At 43.3% G+C, this 23206-nt stretch overlaps 1 protein-coding gene across 9 annotated transcripts in view; it reads right to left on the reverse strand.

Moving 5' to 3' along the window:
* Positions 1 to 23206, reverse strand: part of gcgrb (glucagon receptor b) — a 54630-nt gene that overhangs the window by 17955 nt on the left and 13469 nt on the right. The window lies entirely within an intron of this gene.

The raw sequence follows: 23206 nt of genomic DNA on the forward strand, positions 1-23206 counted from the left end.
GGATAATGGCCTGGAGTTACCATAATGGGATCTGCTCCCTTTTTTAAACAGCGGGATAATCTTTTCATGTTTAGTACAACTTGGTACGATGCCTTGTTCCAGTGACAGTTTTATCAAATGTGCATTACAAGAAGTAATAACCTGTGCCCCGTCTCTTAAAAACTTCATCCATCCATCCATTTTCTGAGCCGCTTCTCCTCACTTGGGTCGCGGGCGTGCTGGAGCCCATCCCAGCTGTCATCGGGCAGGTGGCGGGGTACACCCTGAACTGGTTGCCAGCCAATCGCAGGGCACATACAAACAAACAACCAGTCGCACTCACAGTCACACCTATGGGCAATTTAGAGTCTCCAATTAATGCATGTTTTTGGGATGTGGGAGGAAACCGGAGTGCCCGGAGAAAACCCACGCAGGTACGGGGGAGAACATGCAAACTCCACACAGGCGGGGCCATGGATTGAACCCGGGTCCCCAGAACTGTGAGGCTGAAGCTCTAACCAGTCGTCCACCGTGCCGCCTCTTAAAAACTTGGAAAACAGAAATATTATACAGACTAGTGGATTTTGTCGTGTTAAGCTATCCCAGCATCTCTGCTACCCTCTCAGCTGTCACATTGGAAAATGAAAACAAATTTGCATGTAGACCTCGACTGGAATAGAGTTCTTGGATGAACTCATCTCCATATTCTCCTGTATTGGGGAGCAGTGCCTCCACTTAGTTACTGGCTACTGAGGCAAAAAAAGTTATTAAAGTCATCGGATCCCTGTGGTTTATCAATTCGATTTTGCCATTTATTTCAAGGCCAATGGTTGAGGCCATTATTGGCCTTACTCCTGCAGCCCATGTTTTTTAGAGTTTTCCACAGCTTCTTAGAATCATTTTTATTTTCCACTATTAGATTCATGTAATCTTCTTTTTTTGCTATCTTAATAATTATTTGTGCTTTATTTTTACAGACCCTTTAAACATTAGGAATGCCTACGCTCTGACTTTAATTTCATTTAAAATCTGTGGGTTAAACCATGGACTTGATCTCTGCATTATCTTGATTTGCTTATATAGAAGCTATGGAACTCAATACTTGAGGAAATTACTGGTTGAACAGATCCCAGACTCCGTCAACACAATCCAACCTAAGCACTCCAGACCACTCTACTCTGTGAAGCTGCTCTATAAAAACCTCTGCACAACAGCTCTTGAAGGATTTGACTTTAATGATTGTATTGTTTAAAAAGGTTTGCCTCTGAAAGTTACTGGTACAAAAGAGCTCATAAGCAGTCACACCCTGTCATGAGATGTTACACTTGTCAGACAGCAGGATAACGTCGATTATAGTTTGGGTCTTTTGATCGACTCTAGTGGGTTCCTATAATCAGCTGTTTCAAGTCAAAAAGTTTGCCAAACAAAGTAAAAGCACCATAGGGGGCAGCAATTGCTGGAGACATCTGTGTTGAAGTCACCCATCAAAGTACATTCATTTTCAAATTCTCTCATCCATGTCTTTATGGCCTATGCGTTGTGCACTGATGCACAGACATGTTGGAACAGGAAGAGGTATTCCCCAAACCTTTTGACTGTCCAAAATCTCTTGGTATGCTGAAGCACTCAGAGTTCCTTTCACTGGAGCTCAGGGGCTAATATGTTGGACATTTCCAACTTTGTGGGAACAGTTTGGAGATGGCCCCTTCCTGTGCCAACATGACTGTGCATCAGTGCACAAATCAAGGTTTGTAAAGACGGACGAGAAAATTTGATGTGGATGAATTTAACTGGCTTGCACAATCCTGACCTCAACCCTATAGAGCACTTTTTGATGAATGACAGCGGAGATTGAGAGCAAGGCCTTCTTGTCCAGCATCAGTGTGTAACTTCACATATGCACTTCTGGAAAAATTGTCATAAATTCCCATAAACACACTCCTACACCTTGTGGGAAAGCTTCCCAGAAGAGTTTAAACTGTTATAAATGCAGAGATGGGGCCAATGTCATATTTAAGAGATAATCTCATATTAGATAGATAGATAGATAGATAGATAGATAGATAGATAGATAGATAGATAGATAGATAGATAGATAGATAGATAGATAGATAGATAGATAGATAGATAGATAGATAGATAGATAGATAGATAGATAGATAGATAGATAGATAGATAGATAGATAGATAGATAGGGCCAAAGATGTTTATTTATGTCTGTCTGTCTATCTGATTTCAGATCTAGAGACTTCTTAAAAACATTGGGGATAAGTTGTTGGACTTTGTTTTGTTTGTTTTCTTTTGTCTTGCTCAGAGACTGGCATATCTGGATGATATGCAGTAGCATGTTATACATGTTATATGTGTTTCCATCGACAGACCTCATAGCTATCGAACAACGCCGACACACTGTCCTTGTCCAATCAACCACTGAAACGCCTTATTTGTTGTACTCAACAGGAAACCCCCAAATTTCCCTCACAGCTGATTTGGATGAAGCCGATGGGTCTTCTAGCTACTGTCTCATCTGAACTTGCCATGACCCCAACTTTTCTTCTTCTTGGGTTTTGTTTAATGGCAGTTGGCAAACAATTTAAGGCCCATTACCACCTGGTTTGGAGTGCAGATACTGCAATGAACTCGGGTATATATTTGTCATATATTTGACTGCATGCATCTAACCGTGATGTACATACCGTAACAGTTCGGGACGAATAAAAATACAGTTCCACCCATACACATTCATTCATTCATCTTCCGTTCCGCTCACCCTCACTAGGGTCGCGGCGTGCTGGAGCCTCTCCCAGCTACCTTCGGGTGAGAGGCGGTGTACACCCTGAACTGGTTGCCATCCAATCGCAGGGCACATATAAAAAAAACAACCAATCGCACTCACATTCACACCGACGGGCAATTTAGAGTCTTCAATTAACCAGTCTTTGGGATGTGGGAGTACCCGGAGAAAACCTCCACAGGCACGGGGAGAACATGCAAACTCCACACAGGTGGGGCCGGATTTGAACCTCGGTCCTCAGAACTGTGAGGCGAATGTGCAAACCATTCGTTCACCGTGCCGCCCCATACACATATACAGTATAATTGAATAATTAAAAAAAAGTTTGCATGGTTTTAAAGGGTGTCCAAATTATCAATTTTCTTAGCAGCCTGCTGCATTAACTAAAATGGACATTTTACTCTGCGTTCTTTATAACCAGTATCAGACGTCACACGAGCCAAACATCCTGTTCATTCGTCGTTGTGTGCTATTGTTCCATGCTGTTGTTCCCGCCCTTGTATATTTGTTGTCGTATGATTTAACAATGTCACGATGGTTTATTGAGTGGCATTTGGTTGCACAAAGGCAGCGACAAGAGTTAATTTTTTTGGCTTTCCAAGTGAAAAAGGAATACGTGACCAATGAATAAGGAAAGTCAATCAACAGGGGAAAAAACGTGGTCAGCTATGGGTGCCTGACAAGCATTAAAACTGTGCTAATCACTTCGAACTGGCATGTTTTGAGTAAGACTTAGCAGAAAACATTGGATACAGAGGCAGAGGCTGAAACCTGCTGCGGTGTCAACTATTTTTCCTACGGCAATTGGGACCTCAACCACCAGCAAGAGAACTAAATCTCACAGCCGCCACAGTGCCACAGCGAAGCGGCGCAGACGAGGTGAGCATTTCCTTGTATATACCTACGACTCTATTATGGTTACTATGCACTAGGGAGTAGGAAAAAAAGACCCACGCAGTACTTTTCAGTACTGTCGTCTGGACTTTTGCCTATATGACAAGCCATCAGACGCACAGCAAAGTATTTGTGTGCGGCGTGTTATAACGCAAATCGAGCAAGGAGCACACAATATATAGGAATACTGCATACTATGTAAAAGCTTGTGCCATGTCACTGAAACATATATGATATATAATACGTATAGTCGTGCTAAAATAATATTGGCACCCCTGGGGTGGCATTATTTCAAGCCACGCCTGTATAAAAAGACATGCTTTTGACATAGCGTCACATCAAGCCAGTGGCCGCTCTCTTTTTCTGGTGTACAGCTGCTAATTGGCTGCTCGTCGTCGTCACTGTCTGATCGGCTCAAATGTACGCTTTGACAATGCCAAGTTCGAAATCCTCCTCCTCCACATATTCCAACACGTTGCTTGCCATTGCGCATAGTGTGTAGCGCGTTGTGTTTGCCAATTGCAATGTCACTTCTAGTAGCCCTTGCGGTGGCTCGAGTAACCACACCTTGACCTTCGGGTATGTTCGGGGAGGACTCAATATGCGTCATAAAAACCTAATTTTTAGCTAAACTATGGTTGAAAACTTGCGGGAAGTTACGTGCATGTATTACATAACATATAAACAACGCAAATATTAATTTTAACTGACCCCATAACGTCTTTGTCATCTGACCTTTAATGTTCATTAATTATTGTTTCAGCTAAAAGTTAAATACATCATTGTTAAAATAGTCATTTGCGACTGTTTTATCATGTCAAATGGTTTATATGTGCAAGTTTTCACTTGACTTCCTGTTTTAAGCATGTAGCCTTTTATTTTGAAGGGTACGCATCAGGAACTCAGCATTTTGGCACGAAAAGTAACTTCACACGACACCGGTGAATTTTAAAAATGAAAGTAATGGAAACAAACACTATAAAACGTTGATTCCTTTACCTACCAACCGATGAGACACAAGGTTAGTGTTTGTCACACTGTGAGACAACGTTTTGTGAATTTTGTCCCAATTCATTGTGATGTAAAGTTGCTAGTTTAACCTTTCGTGAAGTTTTAGCTCAATGTTACGCTTGTAATGGAACTGTTTCTGCTTTCTTTCCAGTATGGTAAAGTAATTTACATTTTATTTTTGTGTCTGTCAGCTCTTACGTTGACTGGTTATCACATCTGCCTCACAGTTCTGAGGACCGGGGTTCAAATCCCGGCCCCGCCTGTGTGGAGTTTGCATGTTCTCCCCCGTGCGTGCGTGGGTTTTCTCCAGGTCCTCTAGTTTCCTCCCACATCCCAAACACATGCATGTTAGGTTGACTGAAGACTCTAAATTGCCCGTAGGTGTGAATGTGAGTGGGAATGGTTGTTGGTTTATAGGTGCCCTGCGATTGGCTGGCGACCTGTTCAGGGTGTACCCCGCCTCTCGCCCAAAGATAGCTGGGATAGGCCCTAGCAAGCCCGCGACATTAGTGAGGATCATCGGTACAGAAAATTGATGAATGGATGAAAATTTACCTAAGCAACTGTAATTTAATTACACATTTTCTCCCACTAATGTAATGAATTACATCTATCCATCCATCCATTTTCTGAACCACTTCCCTAGGGTCGCGGGTGTGCTGGCACTTATCTCAGCTGACTGCTCGTTACACGTACAGTAATTTATTGCTCCCCAACACTGGTGGTATGTTACCTAACTGGTAGAGCTCTGCATAGCACAGTCTGCTGAGAATCTTCAAATTATGCAGAGTATGATGGGAACATAAAGATAATAAACAGACATTTAAACATAAATAGATGGATATCTTCCGCTGTTGTCCATTGTTTACTGTTCCTCTTTACTGAATTAATTGGCAGGTTAACTTGTGTGTGGGTTATATTTATATAACGACTGGTTAACACATCCGCCTCAGAGTTCCGAGGTCCTGGGTTCAAATCCGGAGTTTTCATGTTCTCCCTGTGCCTGTGTGGGTTTTCTCTAGGTACTGCAGTTTCCTCCCACATTCCAAAAACATGCATGGTAAGTTCTTTGAAGACTCTATACTGTCCGTAGATGTGAATGTGTGTACGAATGGTTGTTTGGTTATTTACTGTATATGTGCCCTGCGATTGCCATCTACGAGGATGATGAAAATGAAACGAGGGGGGACATATCAGCAGGATAATGATCCAAAACATACTGCCAAGCAAACTCTCCATCGGGTTCAAAGAAAAAAATTTAAAATAAAGCTGCGAGAACGGCCCAGCCAATCACCTGACTTGAATCCAATCGAAAATCTATGGAAAGAACTGAAACTCAATGTCCATAAAAGAAGCCCACGGAACCTTTAAGATTAGAAGACTGCTTGTGTGGAGAAATGGGCAAAAATCACACCGGAGCAATGCATGCGACTAGTCTCCATACAGGAGGCGTCTTGAAGCTCTCATTGCAAACAAAGACTTTTGTTCAAAGTATTAAATAAATACTAGTTGGCATGTTCGATGCTTTGAGGCCTGTGTCCTTTCACATTATTACACACAACTTAATTTCTGATCTTATTTATTCTACTTTCTTTGTATATATCGATTACTTGGGTTGTTCCCAACATCTGGTGAAATTTTCATAGTCTATAGCACCTTTGGAAATATATTTAAGGAGAAAAATGGTGACGTGTTAAATACTTATTTCAGCCGCTGTGTGTGTGTGTGTGTGTGTGTGTGTGTGTGTGTGTATATACTGCATATATAATCACTTAATTAAATAATGACATTGCTTGTCTATTTCAGCTTTTACTTATGTTAATGTGTAAGACTTCAGTGAGAAAATTTTGATGTATATCCTATACAGTCTTTCGATCGATCTATCTATCTATCTATATATTCTTCAACATTTTGGAAAGTTGTCATTCAATTTGGTGACACCAGTCTAGGGAGGTCCTTTTTCTGTTTGAGTGTGACTGGATAAATTTGGTGTGAATTAACCTCGACAGAACCCTAATCTAAACTTTGTACTATTATATGCCGTCAAATAAAGTAAAAAAAAAAACAAAAAAACAGCTGAGTTCTGATAAAGGTCCTTCATTATGCAGACACGCAGACATGGATAAGGCTATGTGTCTCTCATAGCCTTAAGATAATGTAAGTCTTTTATCATCATAATACCGAACATGTAAAAGTAAATGACAGAATTTTTTTGAGAATATAAAGAAAAGAACTAAAAAGACAAGAATCATTAAGAGCTAATTAAAACTGTAAAAACTTAATGAAACCATAAAATGACACAATTGGAGCAAAAACAAATGAGGCCAGAAAATGGAAATTAATGAACTCTTGGTAGGATTAGAGAATTACAAATGGTCATAAAACAGTCAGTTCAAGATTTTTAACCACTGCATAGTGAGCATGCAGATTCTTACTGCCTGCTGCCATGGTAACACATTCTCTGAGAATACAATTGTATTTCCAAGCTTTTGTTCACATGAGTAATTCACCTTGGGAAAAATATTTGCATTTCTGTCACATTTCATATAGTTTATTGCTTTTCGAGAGTGTGCTTGCTGAACAAGAAGTCATGGGTGATGGAGTTGTGTAGAGCTGCTCCGTTCCTGCAGCTTGTAGGTGAAGCAGTGCTCATGACTATGAAAATATAGCTCCAGGGTACTCCAAACCATGTTTGAATTTTGACATCTGGAGGTGCACTCACCTCCGTCAATGCCATTAGCCCTCTGAGACCAACATTTTATCATGATCAACAGTGGAAGTTCCAATTAAACTCTTTAGACTAGTGGTTCTCAAACTGGGGTCCCTGGATCCCCGGTGGCACGTGAGCTGTAACTTGGGGTTCTGCAAACATTTTTAGTGTTACAAATGTACACATGATGACGCAGCTTCAAGAAACACTGGGGGTTAGGGGTGAAACGATGTACGGTATAACTGTGATAAAATTTAAAATGGTTAGTCTTACATCTTCCCTGTGTGGAGTTTGTATGTTCTCCCCGTGCTTGTGTGAATTTTCTTCAAGGACTCTGATTTCCTTGTCCTCAAGTGTGAATGGTTGTTTGTCTGTATCTATAATGTGCACTGCAATTGGCTAGCAACAAGTCCAGGGTGTGACCTGCCTCTCACCTGAACTCAGCTGGAATAGGCTCCAGCACATCTTCAACCCAAGTGAGGTTGAACAGTTTTGAAAATGGATGGATGGATGAATCAATAGATGGATGGATAGATATTGTGATTACACTATTTAGTGTAATGTACGGTGGCCGACACCGGTCACAACAAATGCAAACACCACAACACAACACATTAATGCCACAATATAATGACATTAACCCACAGCAGAAATGCAAACGCTACAACATAATGAAATTAGCACACCGGAAATGAGCGCCCACTCCCTTCAACCTCAAGGTACGTATCAAGTTAAGTATCCTGTATCCTGGTGACAAAGGGAAGGATAATTTAAGTCATAAATCTGATGTTAAATGACTACTAATAAAAAATGCCACTGACCCTCTCACGCAGCTTAAATATTACCCATGGCACAAGTTAACTCTGAAGTTCGCGTAATTAACGAAGTAACAAAACAATATTTTACTTTCACTTACTTTTTCTCAACTTCGTTCATAAAACTCTGTCACTTCGCTCCTGATTCACTGGGTCCACCAGCAATAGGAGTCCCGGGACGAATTATACAGTCAGGGGAGCGGGAGCTCACTCACTTCAGGTGTGCCAAAGTGTCACGATGTTTTGGATTAATGTCGTTATGTTGTGGCGTTTCCATTTCTGTTGTGGATTAATGTGGTTATGTTGTGGCGTTTGCATTTCCGTTTTCTGCTTTTGCTGTTGTGTTGTGGCGTTTGTTTTTGTCATAGCGTTTGCAATTGAGCGTTTGCAATTGTTGTAACTGGTCACGGCTTCAGTTTGGTTCAGTGGTCTCAGTTGAGTTCAGTATGGGGAAGACTGCATACTTGACAACTGGCCAGAAGACCATCATTGATACCCTCCATAGGATGGTAAACCACAATGGTTCATAGCTAAGGAGGCTGACTGTTCACAGAGTGGTGTGTGTCCAAGCATATCAATGGAAAGTCTAGTGGAAGGACAATGTGGCAGGAGAAGATGTACCAGCAAAAGAGATAAGCCCACGGGGCTTCAGTGGATTATCACAGTGGAATGAGGTGGGATTTCTTCACAGTATTCTAAGTTTTGAATTTCTGATTTCTTGGATTTTATGCGCTGGAAAGCCAAATTATGTAAAAAATAAACAAATAAATACTTGAAATTGTTTAAAATTCTGGATCCTGAATCTATAATCGATGAAAGTTTCATTTTTTGAATGGAATTATAGAAATAAATAAACTATTCCATAATATTCCATTTTTTTAGAAAGGGTCTGTAACTGGCAAGGCTGAAAACCAACATTGAAAGCCCATGACCTTCGATCACTTCAGCACTGCATTAATAACCATCATTATTGTGCAAATGACATTTCCACGTAGGCTCAGGAACACAGAAAACCATTGTCAGTTTAGCAGTTTGTTGCTACATCGACACATGCGAGTTGAAACTCTACCATGCAAAGCGAAAGCCATATATCAACAACACAGAAACGCTGCCGGCTTCTCTGGTCCGAGGTCATCTGAGGTGGTCTTTCACTTTGCTTCAAAGTGTGCTGTGGTCTGACGAGTCCACATATCAAATTGTTTTTGGAAATCATGGGTGTTATGTGCTTTGAGACAAAAAAAGGAAAAGGACCACCCAGATTGTTATTGATAGTGCAAAGTTAAAAAGCCAGCATCTGTGATGGTATGGGGGTATGTTAGTGCCCACGGCATGGGTAACTTGCACATCTGTGAAGGCACCATTAAGGCTGAACGGTACATACAGGTTTTGGAGCAACAGATGTTGTCATCCAAGCAACATCTTTTTCAAGGACGTCCCTACTTATTTCAGCAAGAAAATGCCAAGCCACATTTTTCGCGAATTACAATAGCGTGGCTTCATAGTAAAAGAGCGTGAGTACTAGACTGGCCTGCCAGCAGTCCAGACCTTGTCATGTGTGTGTGTTTTGTCTTCCCCCCCTGTTTCACACAGACCTGCTCCTGTGAGCATCTTCACCACCTGTGCCTCGTTCACCCTAATTACCTATTGTATTTAACCTCGTGTCTCATTCCCTTTCATTGCCAGTTCGTTGTACCTTGTCGTCGCGTTCCAATATTCCTTGTTTCCACGTCACAGACTCACAGTAAGACTTGACCCTGTTCCGATTATCGACCTTGCCTCGTTGCCTCATGTTTTTGGATACTGTTGCCTTTCTTGGATTGCCTGCCTGTGTACCGACCTATGCCCGTCTATTAAACCTCTCTTTTTGGAAACTGTCCATTTGTTTTGGAGTCGTGCATTTTTGGGTCCTATCCTCTGTTCCGTTCATGACAGAACGAACTGGCCATAACATGAACTCAGCATACTCAGACCCGGTGCAGGGTCAACGCCTCTCGAAGCAGGATGAGCAGTTTGCTGCCCTCCACCTTCATCTAGACGGACTGTCAAGGCATCAGGACAATATGATGAGACAGGTGGCCTCGCAGTTTGAACTTCTTATGAAAATTATTCAAGAGAAGGAACCAGTTGGCACCACACCCAATACAGCCACGGTATTTCCATGTGAAGCAGTCACCATGCAGCCACCTGCCACCTCCGCTGCTGTCTGCCCACAGCTCTCTCGACCGGAGAGGTTCTCTGGAAATTCTGGGAACATTAAGCCGTTCACCACGCAGTGCGAACTCCACTTTGAGCTGCAGGCAGCTGCCTTCCCCACCGAGCGGGCAAAAATCGCTTTCGTCATTTCCCACCTGACTGGTCGTGCGGAGGCGTGGGCTACTGCTGAATGGAGTCGCAATTCCGCCGCGTGTCATTCATGGGCTTTTTTCGTAAAGACTATGGAGCAAATTTTTCAATTTTCCACTCCGGATCGTGAGGCAGCTCGCTCCCTTGTCACCTTACAACAAGGCAAGCGCAGGGTGTCAGATTACGCGATTGAGTTTCGCATTCTAGCAGCTGAGAGTCATTGGAATAATCGGGCGCTACTCGATGCCTTTTTTTCAAGGACTATCCCCCGCCATCAAGGATCATTTAGTCCCGCTAGACCTGCCGACCGACTTGGACACTCTCATCGCTCTCGCCGTAAAAATCGACAAGAGGCTTTTGGATCGCGAGCTGGATGGAGATCGGCGGAGGGCTGTGTCACCGCGCACTTGGAGGACGAGCCTCGGTGACCAGCCAAACCAAGGCAGATCCCCTGGTTCCGGTCTCAACCCACTGGCTAGCGTCCCCACGGATGAACCCATGCAACTGGGCAGGTTCCGTCTCTCCCCTGATGAACGTCAACGCCGGCTGAGGGAAGGGCGGTGCTTCTACTGCGGTCAGTTGGGTCATTCCGTGAGCAACTGTCACGTCAAAGTTGCCAGTGCCGGTAGCAAGGGCACGGGAGAGGTGAGTCTGAATTTCATTAAGGAAGACCCTACACAGGTTCTTCCTAAAGTGACACTATGCTCTCCTGATCAATAAATTCATACAGCTGTATTAATTGACTCTGGTTCTGACGCAAACTTACTCAACTCCATCCTCGTTAGACGTATGCACCTTAGAACCTTTGAAATAAAACGCCACCGCAACACCTATGCTGCAGACGGCAGTTTTATGGGCAAGATCACTCACCGCACCCAAACACTCACATTGACATTTCCTGATTCTCACTCGGAACGCATTAGTTTTCATGTTTTTGACGCCGTGAATCATGACCTTATCTTAGGGAACCCATAGTTGAAATTACATAACCCCCACATTGACTGGTCCTCTGGGCAGGTTATGTCATGGGGCAGCAATTGCGCCCAGAACTGTTTCAAGCCGCCATGTGATGTTCAGGGCTATGTTTCTAAGGACAATCCACAGACCCCATCTGGGGATCCTGATTTATCTCAAGTGCCCACCTGTTACCAGGATATGAAAGACGTTTTTTCCAAGTCCAAGGCCAAATCCCTTCCACCCCACAGACCTTATGACTGTGCTGTTGACTTGCTGCCTGGAACCACACCCCCACGAGGGAAGTTGTTCTCTCTTTCAGGGCCGGAACACAAGGCCATGAAGAAGTATGTGGAAGAATCACTGGCAGCCAGGATCATTCGCCCATCGTCATCTCCTGCGGGAGCAGGATTTTTCTTTGTGGACAAGAAAGACAAGATCCTGCGACCCTGTATCGATTACCGGGGTCTCAACGAGATCACGGTAAAAAACAGGTACCCTCTTCCTCTCATCTCCACCGCCTTTGAGTTCCTGGAGGGAGCCAAGATTTTCACCAAACTGGACTTAAGAAATGCATATCATCTAGTCAGGATAAGGGAGGGGGATGAATGGAAAACAGCATTCAACACACCAATTATGACATTAGGAATATTTGGTAATGCCTTTTGGGCTTACTAACGCTCCAGCGGTTTTCCAAAACCTTGTCAATGATGTCCTGCGTGACATGATGAATGTTTATGTTTTTGTTTATTTGGATGACATTTTGATATTCTCCCCGGATGAGGAGACTCACATTATTCATGTCCGCTCTGTTTTGCAGCAGTTACTGCAGACTCAACTATATGTCAAGGCTGAGAAATGTGAGTTCCACAAGGCGTCCGTTTCTTTTCTGGGTTTCGTCCTGGCTCAAGGTGAAGTCAAAATGGACCCTTGCAAAGTCGTTGCAGTTATTAATTGGCCTACTCCCACGTCACGCAAAGATGTACAAAGGTTCTTAGGGTTCGCAAACTTCTACAGAAAATTCATCAGAAATTTCAGTTCTATAGCCTCTCCTTTGCATGATCTTACCTCGCAACACAAACCTTTTGTATGGAACCCACTTTGTCAGGCAGCTTTTCAAAAACTTAAGTCGACCTTTACCTCCGCTCCCATCCTTACTTTGCCAGATCTCAAACAGCAGTTTGTGGTAGAAGTCGATGCGTCTGATGCCGGAATAGGAGCAGTGCTCTCCCAGAAATCTCTCAAGGATGATAAATTACATCCTTGTGCTTTTCTCTCCAAAAAACTGACCCCAGCTGAGAAAAATTATGACATTGGTGACCGTGAACTGCTGGCAGTCAAGGTGGCTTTGATGGAGTGGAGGCACTGGCTAGAGGGGGCACAGACTCCGTTTTTAGTATGGACAGATCACAAGAACCTTGAGTATATTAAAACTGCTAAAATATTAAATGCAAGGCAGGCTGGATGGGCTCTGTTCTTCACTAGATTTAATTTCCTGTTATCCTACCGACCTGGTTCTAAAAATGGTAAGCCAGATGCTTTGTCACGTATTTTCTCCGAAGAGAATTCTTTGTCTGACCCCAAGACTATTTTGCCCAAGTCATGTTTCATTTCCGCTTTTGTTTGGGACATTGAAACTGCGGTTAAAGGGGCTCTGAAAAACACTCCTAGCCCTGAAGATTGCCCTGAAAACAGGCTTTATGTGGTTCCGACCTTAAGGGGAAGAGTCATCCACTGGGCTCACACGAACCGAACTGTATGTCGCCCAGGCATTGCCAAGACGCAATCAGTAGTCGAACAGCGCTTTTGGTGGCCTAATGTTAGGAGGGATGTTATCGATTACGTCAATGCTTGCCAGGTATGTGCTGCTAACAAGCCCTCTCATCAACGTCCTTCTGGGGAGTTGCGACCCCTGCTAATACCACAACGTCCTTGGTCAAACATTTCCGTAGACTTTGTGACAGGATTACCGGCCTCTAAAAGCAATACCACCATTCTTACAGTTGTTGACAGGTTCTCTAAGATGGCACACTTCATTGCACTTCCAAAACTCCCCTCAGCTAAAGACACTGCCAAGCTGATGATTAATCAGGTTTTCAAGTTCCATGGTTTCCCCAAGAATGTGGTGTCTGATAGGGGTCCCCAATTCATTTCGCAATTTTGGAAGGAGTTTTGCAATCTCATAGGTGCTACCGTCAGTCTGTCATCTGGGTTTCATCCTGAAACCAACGGCCAAACCGAGAGGCTGAACCAGGACCTGGAGACTGGGCTCCGATGTCTCGCTTCACAGGAGCCGCGATCCTGGTCTCAGAAACTGGTTTGGGTCGAATTCTCCCACAATTCCCTCCCCTCTGCATCCACTGGTCTATCACCTTTTCACGTTGTGCATGGTTACCAACCATCTCTGTTTCCTGCCATAGCCCCAGAGTCCACAATTCCAGCGGCATTAACCTTGGTGAGACTCTGCAGGAGGGCCTGGGAGCGAGCCCGCCAGATGCTGCTGCGCCAGGGACGGTCATACAAAGCCGCTGCTGACCGTCGGAGGGCACCGGCCCCGAACTACAAAGTTGGTCAGCGAGTTTGGCTCTCGACCAAACATATTCCACTCCGGGTGGAGTCCAAGAAGCTCGCTCCCAGGTTCGTTGGGCCCTTCCCCATCACAAAGATCATCAACCCTGTCACCGTAAAGCTGAGGCTCCCAAGGTCGATGCGGGTCCACCCTGCTTTTCACGTCAGCCTACTCAAGCCAGCCCGGGAGTCCCCTCTGGTCCCGCCTTCCAGGCCCCCTCCTCCCCCACTGTCTTCTCTGTGAAGCGGCTATTGTCGTCTCGTCGGAGGGGGAGGGGGTTTCAATATCTGGTGGACTGGGAGGGCTATGGGCCTGAGGAACGTTCATGGGTACCGTCTGCGTTTATCATGGATGATTCGCTCATTCGGGACTTCCATGTTGCGCATCCAGGGGCCGTCTGGGGCCGGCCGTTAAGGGGGGGTACTGTCATGTGTGTGTGTTTTGTCTTCCCCCCTGTTTCACACACACCTGCTCCTGTGAGCATCTTCACCACCTGTGCCTCGTTCTCCCTAATTACCTATTGTATTTAACCTCGTGTCTCATTCCCTCTCATTGCCAGTTCGTTGTACCTTCTCGTCGCGTTCCAGCATTCCTTGTTTCCACGTCACAGACTCACAGTAAGACTTGACCCTGTTCCGATTATCGACCTTGCCTCTTTGCCTCATGTTTTTGGATACTGTTGCCTTTCTTGGATTGCCTGCCTGTGTACCGACCTATGCCCGTCTATTAAACCTCTCTTTTTTGAAACTGTCCATTTGTTTTGGAGTCGTGCATTTTTGGGTCCTATCCTCTGTTCCGTTCATGACAGAACGAACTGGTCATAACATGGACCCAGCAGACTTAGACCCGGTGCGCAAAGCCCTTCAAGCGCAGGGTCAACGCCTCTCGAAGCAGGATGAGCTGATTGCTGCCCTCCACCTTCATCTAGAGGGACTGTCAAGGCATCAGACCTGTCTTCCATGAAAAATGTGTGGCGCATTATGAATTGCAAATATATGACAACAAAGACTGCTGCCACCACCATGCTTCACTGTTGGGACTGTATTGGACAGGTGATGAGCAGTGCCTGGTTTTCTCCACACATGCTACTTAGAATTAAGGCAAACAATTTTTATCTTGGTCTCATCAGACCAGAGAATCTTATTTCTCACCATCTTGGAGTCCTACAGGTGTTTTTTAGCAAACTCCATGCGAGCTTTCATGTGTCTTGCACTGAGCAGAGGCTTACGTCGGACCACTGTGCCATAAAGCCCCGACTGGTGGAGGGCTGCAGTGATGGTTGACTTTCTAGAACTTTCTCCCATCTCCCGACTACATCTCTATAGCTCAGCCACAGTGATCTTTGGGTTCTTCTTTACCTCTCTCACCAAGGCTCTTCTCCCCCAATTGCTCAGTTTGGCCGGACGGCCAGCTCTAGGAAGGGTTCAGATCGTCCCAAATGTCTTCCATTTCAGGATTATGGAGGCCACTGTGCTCTTAGGAACCTTAAGTGCAGCATAATTTTTTTTGTAACCTTGGCCAGATCTGTGCCTTGCCACAATTCTGCCTCTGAGCTCTTCAGGCAGTTCCTTTGACCTCATGATTTTCATTTGCTCTGACATGCACTGTGAGCTGTAAGACAGACAGGGTTGTGGCTTTCCCAATCAAGTCCAATCAGTATAATCAAACACAGCTGGACTCCAATGAAGGTGTAGAACCACGTCAAGGATGATCAGAAGAAATGGACAGCACCTGAGTTAAATATGAGTGTCACGGCAAAGGGTCTGAATACTTATGGCTGTGTGATATTTCATTTTTTCTTTTTTAATAAATCAGCAAAAATTTCAACAATTACATTTTTTTCTGTCAATATGGGGTGCTGTGTGTACATTAATGAGGAAAAAAATGATTTTAAGAAATGGCTGCAATATAACAAAGAGTGAAACATTTAAGGGGGTCTGAACATTTTCTGTGCCCACTGTATATTCAGTAGACAAGGTTTGTCAAACATTTGAGGGCTGGTGTCACAAAAGTTGTATTTCAAATCAATCTTTCCTCTTGGAAGTAACCCCCATGGAGTCTAACACACTTTCCCAACTTTCACACCCTCGCCATTATGCAGTCCTAGAAGGATTCTTCCAGGCTCTGTCACCACAGACATCTTGACGTTGTCCACGTCTTCAAAATAGGTCACATTGATGATCCCCTTGAGCTTGGGAAACAGTATGAACTCACACAGAGCTAGTTCGGGTGAGTAGGGAAGTTGGTCCAGGATAGCGATGTTCTTCTTGGCCAGGAATTGTCAGATGCTCTGTGTATGGTGAACAGGCACGTTGAAATGGTAAAGCAGCCACAATTTGTCTTACCATAACTCCCGCCTCTTCTCGCATACTGAACGAAACAAACACAGCAAAATCTCATTGTTGACTGGGTTGTTGATCGTCTGGCCTGTGTCAAGAACTCGGAGTGGACGATGCCCCTCAAATTGAAGAAAGCGATCAACTTGACTTTGACTTTGGACTTCAACTGTCTTGCATTCTTCGGCCCTAAATGTCAGACTCTTCCACTGAAGGCTCTGGTGCTTAGTCTCTGGGTTTTACTTGACTCATCCGGGTTTTACTTGACTCATCCATAACTCATCACTGAGGATGACTCTCCCAACCACATCTGGTCTCTTTGGTCTCATCATCACTCACTTTGCTTATTGCTTGGCGACCTGACACAGAGGATATTTGTCTATAAGCATGTGAGAACAAGTTCAATGTCTGCAAAGAGCTGAATTCACAATTATATACTCCACTGCAATGACATTGAAGGAAAAAAAAACTGGTTCTAGTTTGAGTACGTAAAGGGTTGGGCATCGGGAATCGAGAACCTAATATTGCGGTTCACCCGGAACCGTTCAAATTTAAAAATTCCGGTTCCCAGTTTCGATGCCTACCCCAAAGGAGAAAGAGGCGAAAACTAACGATGAAGAACGCGCACAAAATGACCAGTCGCCTCAGTGCATCACTTGGACTCAACCCGGTTGTAATAACGCAATTTAATCAAAATAGTGTCATAAAAAGCAGGGTTTGATTCAGGGTGAATATCGCTTGTGATGAAACTGTTTGTTTTAATGTTCATTTGTCTCAATGTCAAATCTTTCTTATTTTACATCCAAACCTGCACTGAATCAATGAAAATCTTGCGTGTGTTTTCATATGGGTACCACAATTGTCTTATTAAACAACTTATGTGCTCTCATGTATGTAGAAATAACACACACACACACATAACAGTCACACACTGAACAGATATACAGTATAATAACAAACACTGTTCTTGCCCTCATGTTTGGAGTTGTCACACGTGCGAATGTGCGTTCAGCAATGCATGAGAGACAAGACACACATTTGATGACATTTGACCACAGGGTAGAGAGATATTGTGGTTTCATTTGTCTCGTCCTATAGTATCAGCGACGACGACGAAGTAGGGATTAAACCGCTAATGGTTTACCGACCAACTATGGTAACGTTTCATGGTAAGTACTATATTACTGTTTCAAATTTTAAATATGGTTACTACCGTATTTATGGGCTGAGATATGTGCCAGCAAGACCTGAATTTGTATATTTAAATTTGAATTGCTTAACTTGAATAATTGCATTTAAATAATTATTTGAAAAAAAAAATGTAATTTATATTGTTTAATTCAAAAATTACATTTAAAAACTGAATCTGGACAGTATAATTTGAAATTGAATTTATTAGTTTGGAACTGAAGCCTAATCAACTTAGAAAGTGAATGTAACATTATTTTGCACCCAATGAAGATTCAAATTATATATTTTCACATTCAGTCTGATAATTTCAGATTCGGTTTGAGAAATTAAATTTCAAATTGACTGTGACAAACATCAGGGTACTGTAGGAATAGCAATCAATCGGCCATACACAGATCTCCTCTACGACCAATCACTGCCTACGTTTTAGAGCAGTGACAAAGGTACTCTCCGGAAAGTCAAGTCTTCTTGCCGGCTACAGTATTTAAACTTTATACCACCTTTCCTTAACCTTTGTGGAATGCATCATATGGTCAGAAAGAGATAAAAAGGTGCTTCCTTTCATACATAGGAAAGGACAGTGTATATTAGGAACATATCACACTGACGTGACTATGTCATCTTTCCATTTAGATTTTTTTCCATCATAACGTCATCTAGGCATTGAACTCCATGCCCTAGGCTTTACTGACATCGGGGGCTTTCCCACCGCAGCTTGCACCATGGTGCCATTTTAAAATGTAACTTGTTCAAAACTGTGTGGCCAAATTTCAGCCCTCTAACCTTTGACTTTAACTGATTTGTCATTGGTGGAAAACATCAAAGTCCAAAAAATGTCCATAAAAATGGACAAGGATTGCATAAGGGCTGGAGTACAATTCATTCATGCGTTTCAAACAAGTGCTGCGTGCTACATCTACCCCCAAGAGTCAATAAAGTAATGTAAAGCATGGAGTTCAATGCCGGGATGATGTGATGTTGGGTGAAAAAACGGAAAAACAATATAGTCACATCGGTATGACATGTTCCTACAATATAGTGTCCTTTCCTATGTTCGAAAGGAAGCACCCTTTTATCTCTTTCTGACCATATGTCGCATTCCACAAAGATTTAGGAAAGATGGTATAAAGGTTAAAATACTGTAGCTGAATAAAACATTAGATATTCCGGAGAGGCCCCATGTCACGTGGTCAAAAATGAAAGTGCTGATTGGTCGAAGAGGAGATACAGGTATGTGCATCTCTGATCAGTTGCTCTTCAGTACCCGGATGTCTGTCACAGCTAATTTGAAATTGAATTTGTCGAACTGAATCTGAAATGGGGCGGCACGGGGAATAATTGGTTAGCACGTCTGCCTCACAGTTCTGAGGACCAGGGTTCAAATCCCGTCCCTGCCTGTGTGGAGTTTGCATGTTCTCCCAGTGACTGCATGGGTTTTCTCCGTGTACTTCGGTTTCCTCCCACATCCCCAAAACATGCATGGTAGGTTGACTGAAGACTCTAAATTGCCCGTAGGTGTGAATGTGAGTGTGAATGGTTGTTTGTTTATATATGGCCTGCGATTGGCTGACGACCAGTTCAGGGCGTACCCTGCCTCTAGCTGGGATAAGCTCCAGCACGCCCACGACCCTAGTGAGGATAAGCGGTACAGAAAATGGATGGATGGATGAATCTGAAATGATAAAACTGAATTTGAAAATGTCTTGAATTTTCATTGTGGATAAAATAATCTTACATTTCAAATGTATTGGACTTCAGTTCCAAACTAATGCAAGAGCATGCTGTGACAATGCGAGAGATTGCGTGATTTCCGAAGACGAAAAACATGGTGGCGCCCCTTGCATATATTTGAAAAAGCAGCTATTACAAAATAAGTCTTTTTTACTTTTTGCTTTTTCAACGGCGGATGGTCACATCGTTCTTTTCTCTTTTCCTTCGCCAGCTTCGCTAGCAGTGGTAACTTGTAAAGAGCCACTTGCCATCCGCGCAGCTATGTCAACGCCAACTCGTCTGTCATGGAAGATCCGAGCCATCGCGTTGAGCTGTCGCTGAAGAGGAAAAAAAACTGATTCTTCCACTTCAACTGAGGATTTACTTGATTCGACAGAGATACTGACGAGCGTCCTCCTCTCAATCGACAAGAAATTGTCAATTACACTTGATTTGCTTCGCCAGGAAATTGCCGAACTCAGAAAGAGCTTGGAATTCACACAACAACAGGTCAAGGAGCTAAGATTAGATAATACTGCGCTCCGATCAAACGTCAACGTCATCAGAACCAGAAACAATTAGACTGGAATATAAACTCATGAAAGAAACTACGCTGGACATTCAATCAAGAAGCATGCACGACAATATAATTTTCTCGGCCATTCCAGAAAATGGTCCGGAAGACCCCGAGGTGCAGATTAAAAAGTTTAAGATATCCGCACTCAAGATACAGCAAGATACAGTCGACGAGATTACTTTTCACCGTGTTCACCGATTGGGAGGCCCTCCCCCAGGAAACCGAACACATCCCATCACTGCAAAGTTTGAACACAAAATCAAAAGGTCGGGAGCTGAAAGGAACTTCATTTGAAATTAATGATAAGTTCCCCAAGGAACGAGAGGCTTAAAATCTTGTACCCGTTGATGAAGAATCACCGCGACAAGGGCAAACGAGCGTGGCTAGTTGTCGATAAACTATATGTCAACGGCCAACTGTTTCGTGATGTCAACGTCACGCCTGGCTCTTCTAGATAAGTACTTCTTTTGATCTGTTGTCGTTATGAATTGTCAAAAGTCTCCGTTGTCAAAAGTATTTTGTTTCATTCTTTCCATTTTTGCTTAGAGAAACAAACAAAACAAAAAAAACGGAATCACGCATGAATCCTCACTCCTATCTGTCGGCTTTCCTGCTCTGCTTGTTTCCACACACATTAAACACACGTCGCTCAAAACTCTTCTTGCGCACTACAAACAACCACCACACACCATATTTTCCCCTTGTCACTGTTTGTTTTTTATCTTCAGTGTTTTTTCATTACCCTTCTATGTACCCTGGCTTTGCTGTACTTAAATATAGCATCTCTAGCACCCTCTCTATATAACATCTTTCTCAAGAATAGACTTTTTTTCTTTCAAACAATTTGGCAGCTCAAAGAATTACCCCGAAAATACATCCAATCATCATCAGGGACTATGCACCAATATCTCTCAATCTAAAAGTTGAATCAAGTTTGGGACCCCCACCAACATGGCGCTTCAACACGTCCCTATTGAAGGACCCAGATTTTGATTCTTTCGTGAGGAAGGAATGGGATGGGTTTTTGAAATTCAATGACTCCCCAACCATCTCTGGTGTGGGAAACCGGGAAAGCTGTATTGAGAGGTCCAATCATATCATACTCTTTGTATAAAAAATTAAAAATAAAAACCAAGAACAAAAATTGGAAAATTAAACACCTCACAGAAGAATATGCAATTAATTTGACAGATACGCTTAGAAACCAATTTCAAAAGGCAAAACATCAATTAGACGTTATCTTATCCAAAAGAACAGATTTTCTACAACAACAGTTAAGATAAAATTCCTTGAGAACCAACTTCAGCGCAATAAAGAAAAGTAATTAATTACAGCTTTTGATAAAGTTAACTTGGCTTTCCTGTTTGCAGGAGTTCGCAAATTTGGCTTTGGAGATTCATTTATACATTGGATAGCAACATTATACAATTCGCCGAAAGCGACAATCGCCACAAATTTATTTTCAATGATTCCATTTAAGACCCCATTTAAATGGTTTCAAACCTTAGATTCTGCTGTAATACATTTTTATTTAAAAAAAATAAGAAAAATAGAATTAGTCTGTCCACTCTTCAGAAAGGTAAACAGCAGGGAAGCCTAAATGCTCCCAACTTTAAACATTATTATTTGGCTAACCAATTACAATATCTCATCAAATGGTTGCACCACAATGAGGAGTATGATTCTTGGCTAGAAATGGAACACATAGACTGCAACAACATCAAACTCCCAAAACTCCCATTTATTTCCACAAGTCTTAAATGCCATTAATGCTTCAAGAACCCAATAATTGCATCCACCTTAATGGCTTGGTGGGAAAGTTTAGAATCTACAGGATGTCAATTTGCTCCCAATCTGGCATAATCCTAATTTCAAAATTAATAATAGACCCCTATATATGCGCTCAATGCACCAAAAATACCCCAGACACCTATTTTCATACTATATGGGAATGCACATCAATACAATGCTTTTGGTCTTCGGTTACACAAAAACTCTTACATTTTGAATTTCAGGATTCCACATTCACCAAGATTGTGCATACTTGGCGACTTAAGCAATCAATCTCCCTAATAAATATTCACAATCATTACTCGTCGCATTAGCTACCGCTAAGAAAACAATTATATTAAACTGGAAAAACAAACAAGCTATTAACATAAATCAGTGGCTAAATCTCATCAGAGAATATATTGAGTTAGAAAAAATATCAGCAGAACGAAAAAAATCTATAACATATATTCGTAGATAGCTGGTCACCTTTCCTCAACATGCTAAATCTAAGACTCTTGATTCCTTTGCCTGGGTAGGGTGCCATTTTACAATAACAAGACTATCTTCGTAAGTGTGAAAGTAAACTTTTGAATTTTGTATTCTTTATTTGTTGTCGAGGTTGTTGTTGTTGTTTTATTATTATTATTATATTTATTTATTTATTTTTCTTTCCCCACACATTTTAGATCGGTATGCATGGTGAGAGGACACATGCAGGGAGTGGGGATCTTCTTCTCTTCTCCCTGTGTTTGCGGTTCCGGCGTTTGGGGGGGGCGGGACTTTCTTTATTCCTTCCCGATCTTGGGGGTGTGGGGTGCAGGCCCCGGAGTCATGCCAAGAGAAATGTGAAAACCCACCACCCACCCTATTACTATGGTTACCAGGTCCCTGACTGGCAACCATTATCCCTGTACCATGATTGTGTGTGGTGGGGTGTAGTGCATTAAAATTGGAGAAACTGGTGGGGGTGAGGTGAGACGGTCACAGGGCAATACTGACTCCGCAACCAGAACCCCAAGGATGTGCGAATGTATGTAGTGCATTAAAAATTCACGGGAGAAAGATATGGCGGGCCAAAGAGCACCTGGCTGAGTGTCCTCCCCAGCCCGACCCTGCCCAACCCCCACAGACGGGTGTATGATGCATTAAAACTGGAGGACCGGCAGAGCAGTGAAGGGCAGGGGAGGGCGACCAGACCGGAAACCAACAGAGATGTACTAGCACCCGACCCGGTGTCCGACCCACCATACCTGGTGCCAGTCCCCCAGGGGACCCTGAATGAGATATGAGTGTGCCCAATGTGCGGAGTATGTACAGTGAGAGTACTAAAAATGTGCAGAATGTGTGAAGTAAGGGGCTAGACTCCTGCAGGTCCAGTCCGCCCTCCCCCCCCACCACCCAACAGCTAATTCCGACCCCCTCACCTCCAAACCAACCGTAGCCCAGTGACCACAACAGGACCAAAAGGCAGGCCCGACCGAGGCGGGAGGCGCTGACACCCACCATGAGCCCCAAGTCAGCCGGGGACCCCACACAGCCCGAGGGAGAGA

The sequence above is a fragment of the Phyllopteryx taeniolatus genome, chromosome 4, assembly GCF_024500385.1.
Source record: "Phyllopteryx taeniolatus isolate TA_2022b chromosome 4, UOR_Ptae_1.2, whole genome shotgun sequence".
Classification (NCBI taxonomy): domain Eukaryota; kingdom Metazoa; phylum Chordata; class Actinopteri; order Syngnathiformes; family Syngnathidae; genus Phyllopteryx; species Phyllopteryx taeniolatus.